Consider the following 9,471-nt stretch of genomic DNA (forward strand, 5'->3'; position numbering starts at 1 on the left):
GTAGGATGCTGTAGAGGGGGTTGTTCTCTGTGGTTTTTTAGTTTGGATTGGGTAAAAAGTATCGTCTGATTTGATGATTGGATTTGAATATGGGGGAGACTTTTCCGGAGATATGATTGGAGGAAAAGTCGCTCGAGTTTTCTTAGAATTAGGGAAAGTGTGCTGAGCGGAGTTCTGAGATGTGCACGTGTTGCACTTGAGATAAGAGCATCTGTTTTCGGGACTCGTGGGAAACGCGAGTTTCGGAACGCGTCTCTGGAATTTTGTGTGGATTTAGGAAATGCTGCATTGATAATAAATTCAAGGATAGGAAATCGGTCTTGGACTGTTTATTTCTGGTTTTCCGTGCTCGTCTTGTAGGATTATTTATGGCGCCGGAACGTCGGGGAGAGTCTAGGGCACGCGTTGTGAGTGTTTAAAGAATGGACAGTTGAGGAAAAAAATATGTGCGAGCGCCGAGTGTCTCGCAGGATGTATTTGTTATGGATGGTCTGGATACGCTCTGTGTTTATATGTATTCTTAGATACGAACTATGTATCGACAAATGATGATAAAGGTTAGGAATATACTCGTGATAGCGTTTGAGTTGAAGAGAAAAAGTGAGGGGCGTTTAGCGTAATGCTAGGACGTAACAAGGGCATTAAGTTGTTTACGCTGAGCTGTGAGATGCTGTATAATTGAATGCATCCCCATGGATCTACCGGTGTCACAATGAGAGTGAGTTTACCCTTGGCAACAAATTGGCTTTTTCAGTGAACTCTAAAATTATAAAGTTGATTACGCTGAGTACTTAAACAATGGGTAATTGATCTGATGCTTGCGGATATAACAGTGTCATAATCAAAGTGGATTTTTGGTTCCGGAAGTGATTGTGGCTATACAATGTACTCCGTAACCATGAAGATGTTTACGCTGTGTCCTAACACAGCGGATAATTGGATTCGCACTCCTGGATATATCGCTGTCAGCATGAAAGTGGATTTGTGCTACAGGGTGAATCTTGGTAGTTCATTATACTTATAACTTCCAAATAGCTTAAAGGTGAATTCATGACTGACACGTAATTTGAGTTCATTGGGTTATTTCCACTACTGATGGTTATCCTGTCACCAAACTGCTCGACTCGTTATTTGAAGCTAGTCATCATAGTTCTCGACGTATGGGGGAATGAGTATTTCCATGACGCAATATAATCATGTACTACATAATTTCTATCAGTTCTACTTATAAGATCATTTTCGCTGCCGCGGACTTGTCAGCTGATGGAGTGCTTTATCAAACGTCAACTGGAAGTTTCCGATAAAAGGATTTCTTTATCAATTACCAAGAGGTGATCATTTCTTTGCTACAAATGTTTGTTGTTATGAAAGTCCGTTTTTTATTTACATAACTTTACATATACTTTTACCTAGTCTTGTAAGACAAATTTTACAAGCCTAAGTCGATACATCGAATAAGTTCATCGCTGCTACTGCGACATCACTTCTTTATCGAATGGATTCTTAATTCTCGAAAGTTTCCTCCACATATTTTTACGACAACAGATATTTGGTTCATTATCTTTTAACCCACTGGTATGAACACAAAAGTTTGTTTTCGCTGCCTTAAACGTTATTATGAATAAGTATCATCTGAAATCATAAAATTTTTGCCGAATTCTAAGATACTGACTGGTATATTCCGTTCGTATGCATATACCGGTGTCTCAATATCAGTTCATTTTTCCTACTGTAAATTTTTCTTATTCTGTGTATTGCGGTCTGAAAATTGAGTTCTGCAGTTGTGGGTAATTCATTTATGCTCGTGTATAACCAGAGCTATAAACCAAGTAGATCTTTGCTACAGCAAGAATGTTGAAGGTCCAACAAATTCCGATTCTTCAGATATGTGAAGGCGAAATTTATGTATGACGGATGGTTTCAGTTCATCTGGTTATTTTGATGACTGCAATATTGGATGTTTTTCGTGTTCTCAAAGTGCTCGACCTGTGATTTGGAGATAGTCATCATAGTACCGGATGAATCAAGAAATGAGTGTTTCCACGAAATTACATAACATGCTACAGAATTTCTGCCATTTACGAAATCGTTTACGCGAAGTTCCAGTTTATTTTTTTTCGTACTGGTATCATTATAGAAGCTCGGTTTCTCTGCCTCCAAAGTTATTATTAATATTCCGTTCTATGCTCGTGAATATACCGTCGTCAATATGGAGATAAGTATTGATTGCAGAAAGAATTTTTAGTTTCAATGTCACTTTCAATTCTCATTCGTTTTGAACTTAATTGGCCATTTTGATAACTGCATCACTCGCTGATTCGTATCACTGAAGTGCTCCATTAGTTATTTTTCGAATGGTCATAGAATGTCTCGTCTTATAGCGCATCGGTCATTTTCGTGACCTGCTGCCAAATCCCCAAAGTGTCCACATTAATGTCTAGTGATCACTTTGGCGACCATACTATTCGAAAGGTTAGTCACCAAATTGTACGTTTGGCCGTTCAGCGATCATTTCCATGACATGAAAACCGGACACCATAATTAAACATAATTTCAATGTCAAAGATTTTTTCACGGTCTGTTTGATTTAATAGTTCCTTATAAAGTTTCCACAATAAATCAAAGTAATATCAACTTCTTAATAGACAGAAAGAGAACAAAATAAAAAGTCCCCAATAGTTTGCCCCTAATATTGTTTAGTTTATCTAATATGTATTTGATCAAGTCTCTGTTAAGTGGAAATCATGCAGACAACCTTTCGTGATAGAAATAGATCCATAAAATTATTAAGTGCAGCAGAAATTGCAAGATTTTGGGAAAATTATCACATTCCTGTAAATCGCATTCTTCCATAACTGTCATCAATATGACCATAACATATGATAGTTTATTGGTAACAGTCATGGAAGTGCCCAATGGTCACCGAAAAACTCGATTGGTGCTCTAGAAAGTCATCGAACTCCTCGTTCGTCCTACATATAATGATATTATATGTGTTATAACTGGGCTACAACTTTTTTCAACCCGATTTATAAATTACACGAATATTTTATTGGAAGTCCCTAGTGTGAGTTGCGTGAATCGGAATACGTAGTCTCCGGTTTCAAAAAGCGCGCGGTTGCGACGTTGCCGTCATGAAAGTAACGTATAGGTTAACCTCCTAATAATCACAATTTTTCGAGAAAAAATCATTAATTGCGAACTTTATAAGTATTGAATAGATTTTATGAAGCTTTAAACATATTCTTCAGATATTTTTCTATCAATTATAGAAGTTTCTGCAAGAACTGTTTGTCAATGCCTGCAAATTTTATATATAAAGCCGGGAAAACCACTGAAACCCGTAAGAGACCGTGTTAATTTGGAGAATCTGTTTTAATTTTTTTCTCACGAACAAAGTATCCTCAGGCCTTAAAATTTTGACAGGACATTTTTTTAATATTTATTAATGTACTCGAATTTTTTTATCAAAATCTCTTTGTTAATTCGATTACCAGATGAACTTCCTTAATTTATCTTCTCCATATAAAAATCTGTTCAATTAATGTTAGGACCCTGTTCATTAGCAAAGACTGAATATAAACATTGTATTGAATGAGTGTGAAGGAGCATTTCAATATAAATTGTATGACTGTTAATTTATTGAAGACAGAAGTGTTTTAATATTTTTTCCATTGACCAAGTAAGAGTTTTGATTTTCTGTCCATTGAACTTATAAAAGTTTTAATATTTTCTCCATTAAACCAAGTTTATATCCTGAATACCAAATGTTTCATTTTTAGAATCAGATTCAGAACATATAGAGAATTTTTAGTTCACTAATAAGTGAGTCTTGTCAATAGTCTCTAAAAGTAAGTGAATGAGCACTCAACGTATGGGACAAAAACTATGAAGCATTTCGCTGCAATCTTTTTTTTTATTATGGACTCATCGGTGATGGAGCAGGTTTTATACTTTTCCATACTTTCGCTATAAAAGTTGTAATCGATCACATAAAAATGAGTTTGATTAATGTTTGACCCTGCGCATTAGTAAAAAACAAACATTGTATTGGATTAGTGTGTGACGGGGCATTCCAATAATGTAAGTTGCACGACTACTAATTCATTGAAGACAGGAGTGTTATATTCTGTCCATTGATTCTGATATTCTGTCTATGAAATGAAACCAGTAAAAACTTTATATCATATTATAAAAATTTGGTTGGATATTCCGATTTCAGGATCTGGTCTGAATAGAATGTATAAATAAGGAATCTTAACATTACCTTTGAGTGGTGAAGGAATAATTACAATGAAAGTTGACAGATATTTGAACACCGCTGATATTCCCTCTCCTTGATTTTTTACCGCTGGGATACAGATGAAGTCAGATTCCCTACACATTTGAGTAATGAGTTATTATTTTCCCACATATTCAGAGATAAACGAACAACCTCGAAAATAGAGAAACTCTACGTAAATTCGTTTGCACAAATCAATTTCCTTTGAACAATGCCAGCAAGATCCTTTTGTTCATTAATTTTCTATGTTTTCTTACATTATGAATAAACGAACCGTGTCCATAAATTTTTTTGGTATACTATATGTTCCATTTTTAGAATCAGATTCAGAAGAAAACGTATATAGAACTTTCAGTTCACCTATAAATAAGTTTTGTCATTGGTCTCTAAAAGAAAATGAATGAGCACTCAACGTATGGGACAAAATCTATGAAGCATTTCGCTGCAATCTTTTTTTTTTGATTATGGACGCATTGGTAATGGAACAGATACAACATAGAAAATATTTAATTTAACTTTTCTTCTTATAAAAATCTGTTCAATTAATGATAGAATCCTGTTCACTAGCAAAGACTGGATAAACAAACATTGTATTGAATGAGTGTTAAGGTATTTTAATATTTTTTCCATCGACCAAGTAAAAGTTTTGATTTTCTGTCCATTGAGCTTATAAAAGTTTTAATATTTTCTCCATTAAACCAAGTTTATATCCTGAATACCAAATGTTTCATTTTTAGAATCAGATTCAGAACATATAGAGAATTTTTAGTTCACTAATAAATGAGTCTAGTCAATAGTCTCTAAAAGTAAGTGAATGAGCACTCAACGTATGGGACAAAAACTATGAAGCATTTCGCTGCAATCTTTTTTTTTATTATGGACTCATCGGTGATGGAGCAGGTTTTATACTTTTCCATACTTTCGCTATAAAAGTTGTAATCGATCACATAAAAATGAGTTTGATTAATGTTTGACCCTGCGCATTAGTAAAAAACAAACATTGTATTGGATTAGTGTGTGACGGGGCATTCCAATAATGTAAGTTGCACGACTACTAATTCATTGAAGACAGGAGTGTTATATTCTGTCCATTGATTCTGATATTCTGTCTATGAAATGAAACCAGTAAAAACTTTATATCATATTATAAAAATTTGGTTGGATATTCCGATTTCAGGATCTGGTCTGAATAGAATGTATAAATAAGGAATCTTAACATTACCTTTGAGTGGTGAAGGAATAATTACAATGAAAGTTGACAGATATTTGAACACCGCTGATATTCCCTCTCCTTGATTTTTTACCGCTGGGATACAGATGAAGTCAGATTCCCTACACATTTGAGTAATGAGTTATTATTTTCCCACATATTCAGAGATAAACGAACAACCTCGAAAATAGAGAAACTCTACGTAAATTCGTTTGCACAAATCAATTTCCTTTGAACAATGCCAGCAAGATCCTTTTGTTCATTAATTTTCTATGTTTTCTTACATTATGAATAAACGAACCGTGTCCATAAATTTTTTTGGTATACTATATGTTCCATTTTTAGAATCAGATTCAGAAGAAAACGTATATAGAACTTTCAGTTCACCTATAAATAAGTTTTGTCATTGGTCTCTAAAAGAAAATGAATGAGCACTCAACGTATGGGACAAAATCTATGAAGCATTTCGCTGCAATCTTTTTTTTTTGATTATGGACGCATTGGTAATGGAACAGATACAACATAGAAAATATTTAATTTAACTTTTCTTCTTATAAAAATCTGTTCAATTAATGATAGAATCCTGTTCACTAGCAAAGACTGGATAAACAAACATTGTATTGAATGAGTGTTAAGGTATTTTAATATTTTTTCCATCGACCAAGTAAAAGTTTTGATTTTCTGTCCATTGAGCTTATAAAAGTTTTAATATTTTCTCCATTAAACCAAGTTTATATCCTGAATACCAAATGTTTCATTTTTAGAATCAGATTCAGAACATATAGAGAATTTTTAGTTCACTAATAAATGAGTCTAGTCAATAGTCTCTAAAAGTAAGTGAATGAGCACTCAACGTATGGGACAAAAACTATGAAGCATTTCGCTGCAATCTTTTTTTTTATTATGGACTCATCGGTGATGGAGCAGGTTTTATACTTTTCCATACTTTCGCTATAAAAGTTGTAATCGATCACATAAAAATGAGTTTGATTAATGTTTGACCCTGCGCATTAGTAAAAAACAAACATTGTATTGGATTAGTGTGTGACGGGGCATTCCAATAATGTAAGTTGCACGACTACTAATTCATTGAAGACAGGAGTGTTATATTCTGTCCATTGATTCTGATATTCTGTCTATGAAATGAAACCAGTAAAAACTTTATATCATATTATAAAAATTTGGTTGGATATTCCGATTTCAGGATCTGGTCTGAATAGAATGTATAAATAAGGAATCTTATCATTACCTTTGAGTGGTTTACAATGAAAGTTGACAAATATTTGAACACCACTTATATTCCCTCCTTGATTTTTTTACCGCTGGGATACAGATGAAGTCAGATTCCCTACACATTTGAGTAATATTATTTTCCCACATATTCAGAAATAAACGAACAACCTCGAAAATAGAGAAACTACGTAAATTCGTTTGCACAAATCAATTTCCTTTGAACAATGCCAGCAAGATCCTTTGTTTTTATTAACCTTTTTGCAAAATAATTCAACACTTTTCATATTTTTCTATGTTTTTGGTACACTATGAATAAATGAACCGTGTTCATGATGAATTTTTTTGATATTAAATCTCATGAAAATCAAAGAAAATGTTCAAATTCCCGGAATATTTTAAGCAACTAAAGGTAAATTCATAAAAAACACTTTCACTTGCATTTTTCCGTCCCAAATTATGAATTCAGGCACCGTTCGATTTAGAAAAAGAGAATAGAAAATAACAATCACATAAATACTCACGAATTATCCGTTCAAATCGTGCACATTTATGAAGTACTTAGACTCACGACACATTGAAGCTGATATAGGGACGAAAAACTATTTTTTACTTCTGACCGGCGTCTATGTATGAATTTTTTATAATAAGAAATTATTATCCACGAAAATGAGGAGAATGCTCACACGAGTTGTTATCACTGGTATCACTGGATGTTATAACAAACAAATTAACCAGGGCCAACGAAACTCCTGTTAAAGGACTCTTCATATTTTAGTTCAAACTTTTTCCGACAGGCCGCTACTATAAATAATATAAAACTAGCATCGGGTAGAAGATATTCAAACAAATTTCTAAATAATTGGGTGATAAATAAATTCCTTCACACTTTAACGTGTGTCAACGACTCAATTTTTTTATGGTGTTCGTATACAATCTGAAAGAAAATATGTTCCACCGTTTTTCGTGCTGTGGTCATGATAGAATTATACTTGAGTTGAAGCGCCCTCTGCGCTTAGACAGATAATTCAATTCGGGCGCCCTCATCCAACTTTTCATTTTTTTTTCAAAGCTAACCCTTTGATAGTGTTTTAATTGATTTATTTGAAAACTTTAATTGAAGTTTTCGTTTGAAATATTAACGTGATACAGAAAAACCTAAGCGAAAATCAAGAAAATCGTTGTGAACAGAAGGCCCCTTCGCGGCTCATTTCGGAATCATAGGCAAAATATGAATTTTCATAACTTGTATAAATAAAGTTAACGGCCGTTTTCTCCGACGCACTTTAAACTCAGTTCAAACTTAGATTAAGGTTGGAAAAACGGGCTCAAGGTTTTGTGATGTGTCGGGATGGAATATCGGTATTCAAATTTCAAGAGTAGGAATTGTTATAAATAAACTCATCCTGACAGTAGTTTTTTCTTATGGAAAAAGTAAAAAGGAACATTGATAATTAAATAAGAAATCAATAAACATAAATAATGAGAACATATGTGACCGAATGAAAACGGGGAATTCCCGCTGTGGACCAACTTTACTAACTACTTGTTACCGGTTGATGGTAACTATCTCTGAAATATTTCACGAAGTATATAGTTTGTATCTAACTTCGCTATAACTAGAAAGCACTCATAATGTTAATCTAGAAGAATCTATTAGTTTCCGTTTGCATACTTGTCTTGCTCAAGTTATTAATAAGTTAAAGCATCCTCTGTGGTTATAGTGTTATAGAATTGTGCTGAACCCGAAACGCCCCCAGGTGGCTGACATCCAACTCATGAGCGAAGCCGCCACCGCTTTGTTTAAATAAACACACGTCAAAGGGGCATGTAAGTGACCCTATAATTTGCAAAGTACTAATTGTTCCTGAACTATCGTCTTCGTTTCATTTGTCATGAAAAATGTGGATAATAAAACACCAATGGATATTTCGGCCTAATTTTTTACTGCTGCCATCTAGCGGCATCAGAGCGAATCGCCGAAGGCACTGCCATCTCATTGAAGAGTTTAAACAACGAGTCGCTACCGCGTCTCTTGATTAAACATTTAACCGTTGACGAGGGAGCTCATTCGACGAACACCTGTTGCTGTGAAAAGACGTAAGTATTTTTTCACTTTTGTAGTTTGCAAATGTCGTTTTTATTAACTAATGTTTAACGATAAATAAAGACGTTCAATATTATTGCCGTAATCATAAGAAAAATGACATTTTAAAATAATTTTTTTTTTCATTTCAGAAAATGGAAATTGATGAGCGCCAGCCAAATAATGTTGCTGACGGCGACGATGCCGAAGAGAGGCACGATATGCCACCACCACCACCACCACCAGCGGAACCTGCTGAACCGCAAGAGCCACTCGGGCCACCTCCTGGCCCACAGGTCAATGACAGACCTATGAATCGTAAGTAAAACGAGCTTGGGATTATTACTTCCTTTTCTTTTCGACTTAAATTTAAGAAAATTGTTTTCATTGTTCCAGGGCGAGGCACGCGAGCTGGGTGGCGAGTTCGGGAGGCGTTGCAGCTTGAATATCTGCAACGCCTACAACTCCTCACGGCGAGATCCTTGGCTAGCCAAGCTTTGCGGGCCAGGCGGGTCCGTAGGGCATGGGCTCGTGGCAACCGGGGTGGCCGTGGTGGCCGTGGTGGCCAATAATACTAAATAAATAGTTTTATAAAGATGTTTTTGTTTTGTTTTTTCATTTATTCCCACTGAAGTGCAGCTCCGCTAATGAACAGTTCAAGGC

The 9,471-nt window shown here is 34.8% G+C and overlaps 1 long non-coding RNA gene across 1 annotated transcript; it reads left to right on the forward strand.

Moving 5' to 3' along the window:
* The first annotated feature begins 8,473 nt into the window (after positions 1 to 8,473).
* LOC122418445 (uncharacterized) lies at positions 8,474 to 9,035 on the forward strand. The gene is made up of 3 exons (XR_006262505.1): positions 8,474 to 8,552; positions 8,684 to 8,822; positions 8,961 to 9,035. It is a non-coding gene; the product is annotated as an uncharacterized lncRNA (long non-coding RNA).
* Positions 9,036 to 9,471: the final 436 nt, after the last annotated feature.

This window comes from Venturia canescens, chromosome 11, assembly GCF_019457755.1.
Source record: "Venturia canescens isolate UGA chromosome 11, ASM1945775v1, whole genome shotgun sequence".
In the NCBI taxonomy this organism is placed as follows: domain Eukaryota; kingdom Metazoa; phylum Arthropoda; class Insecta; order Hymenoptera; family Ichneumonidae; genus Venturia; species Venturia canescens.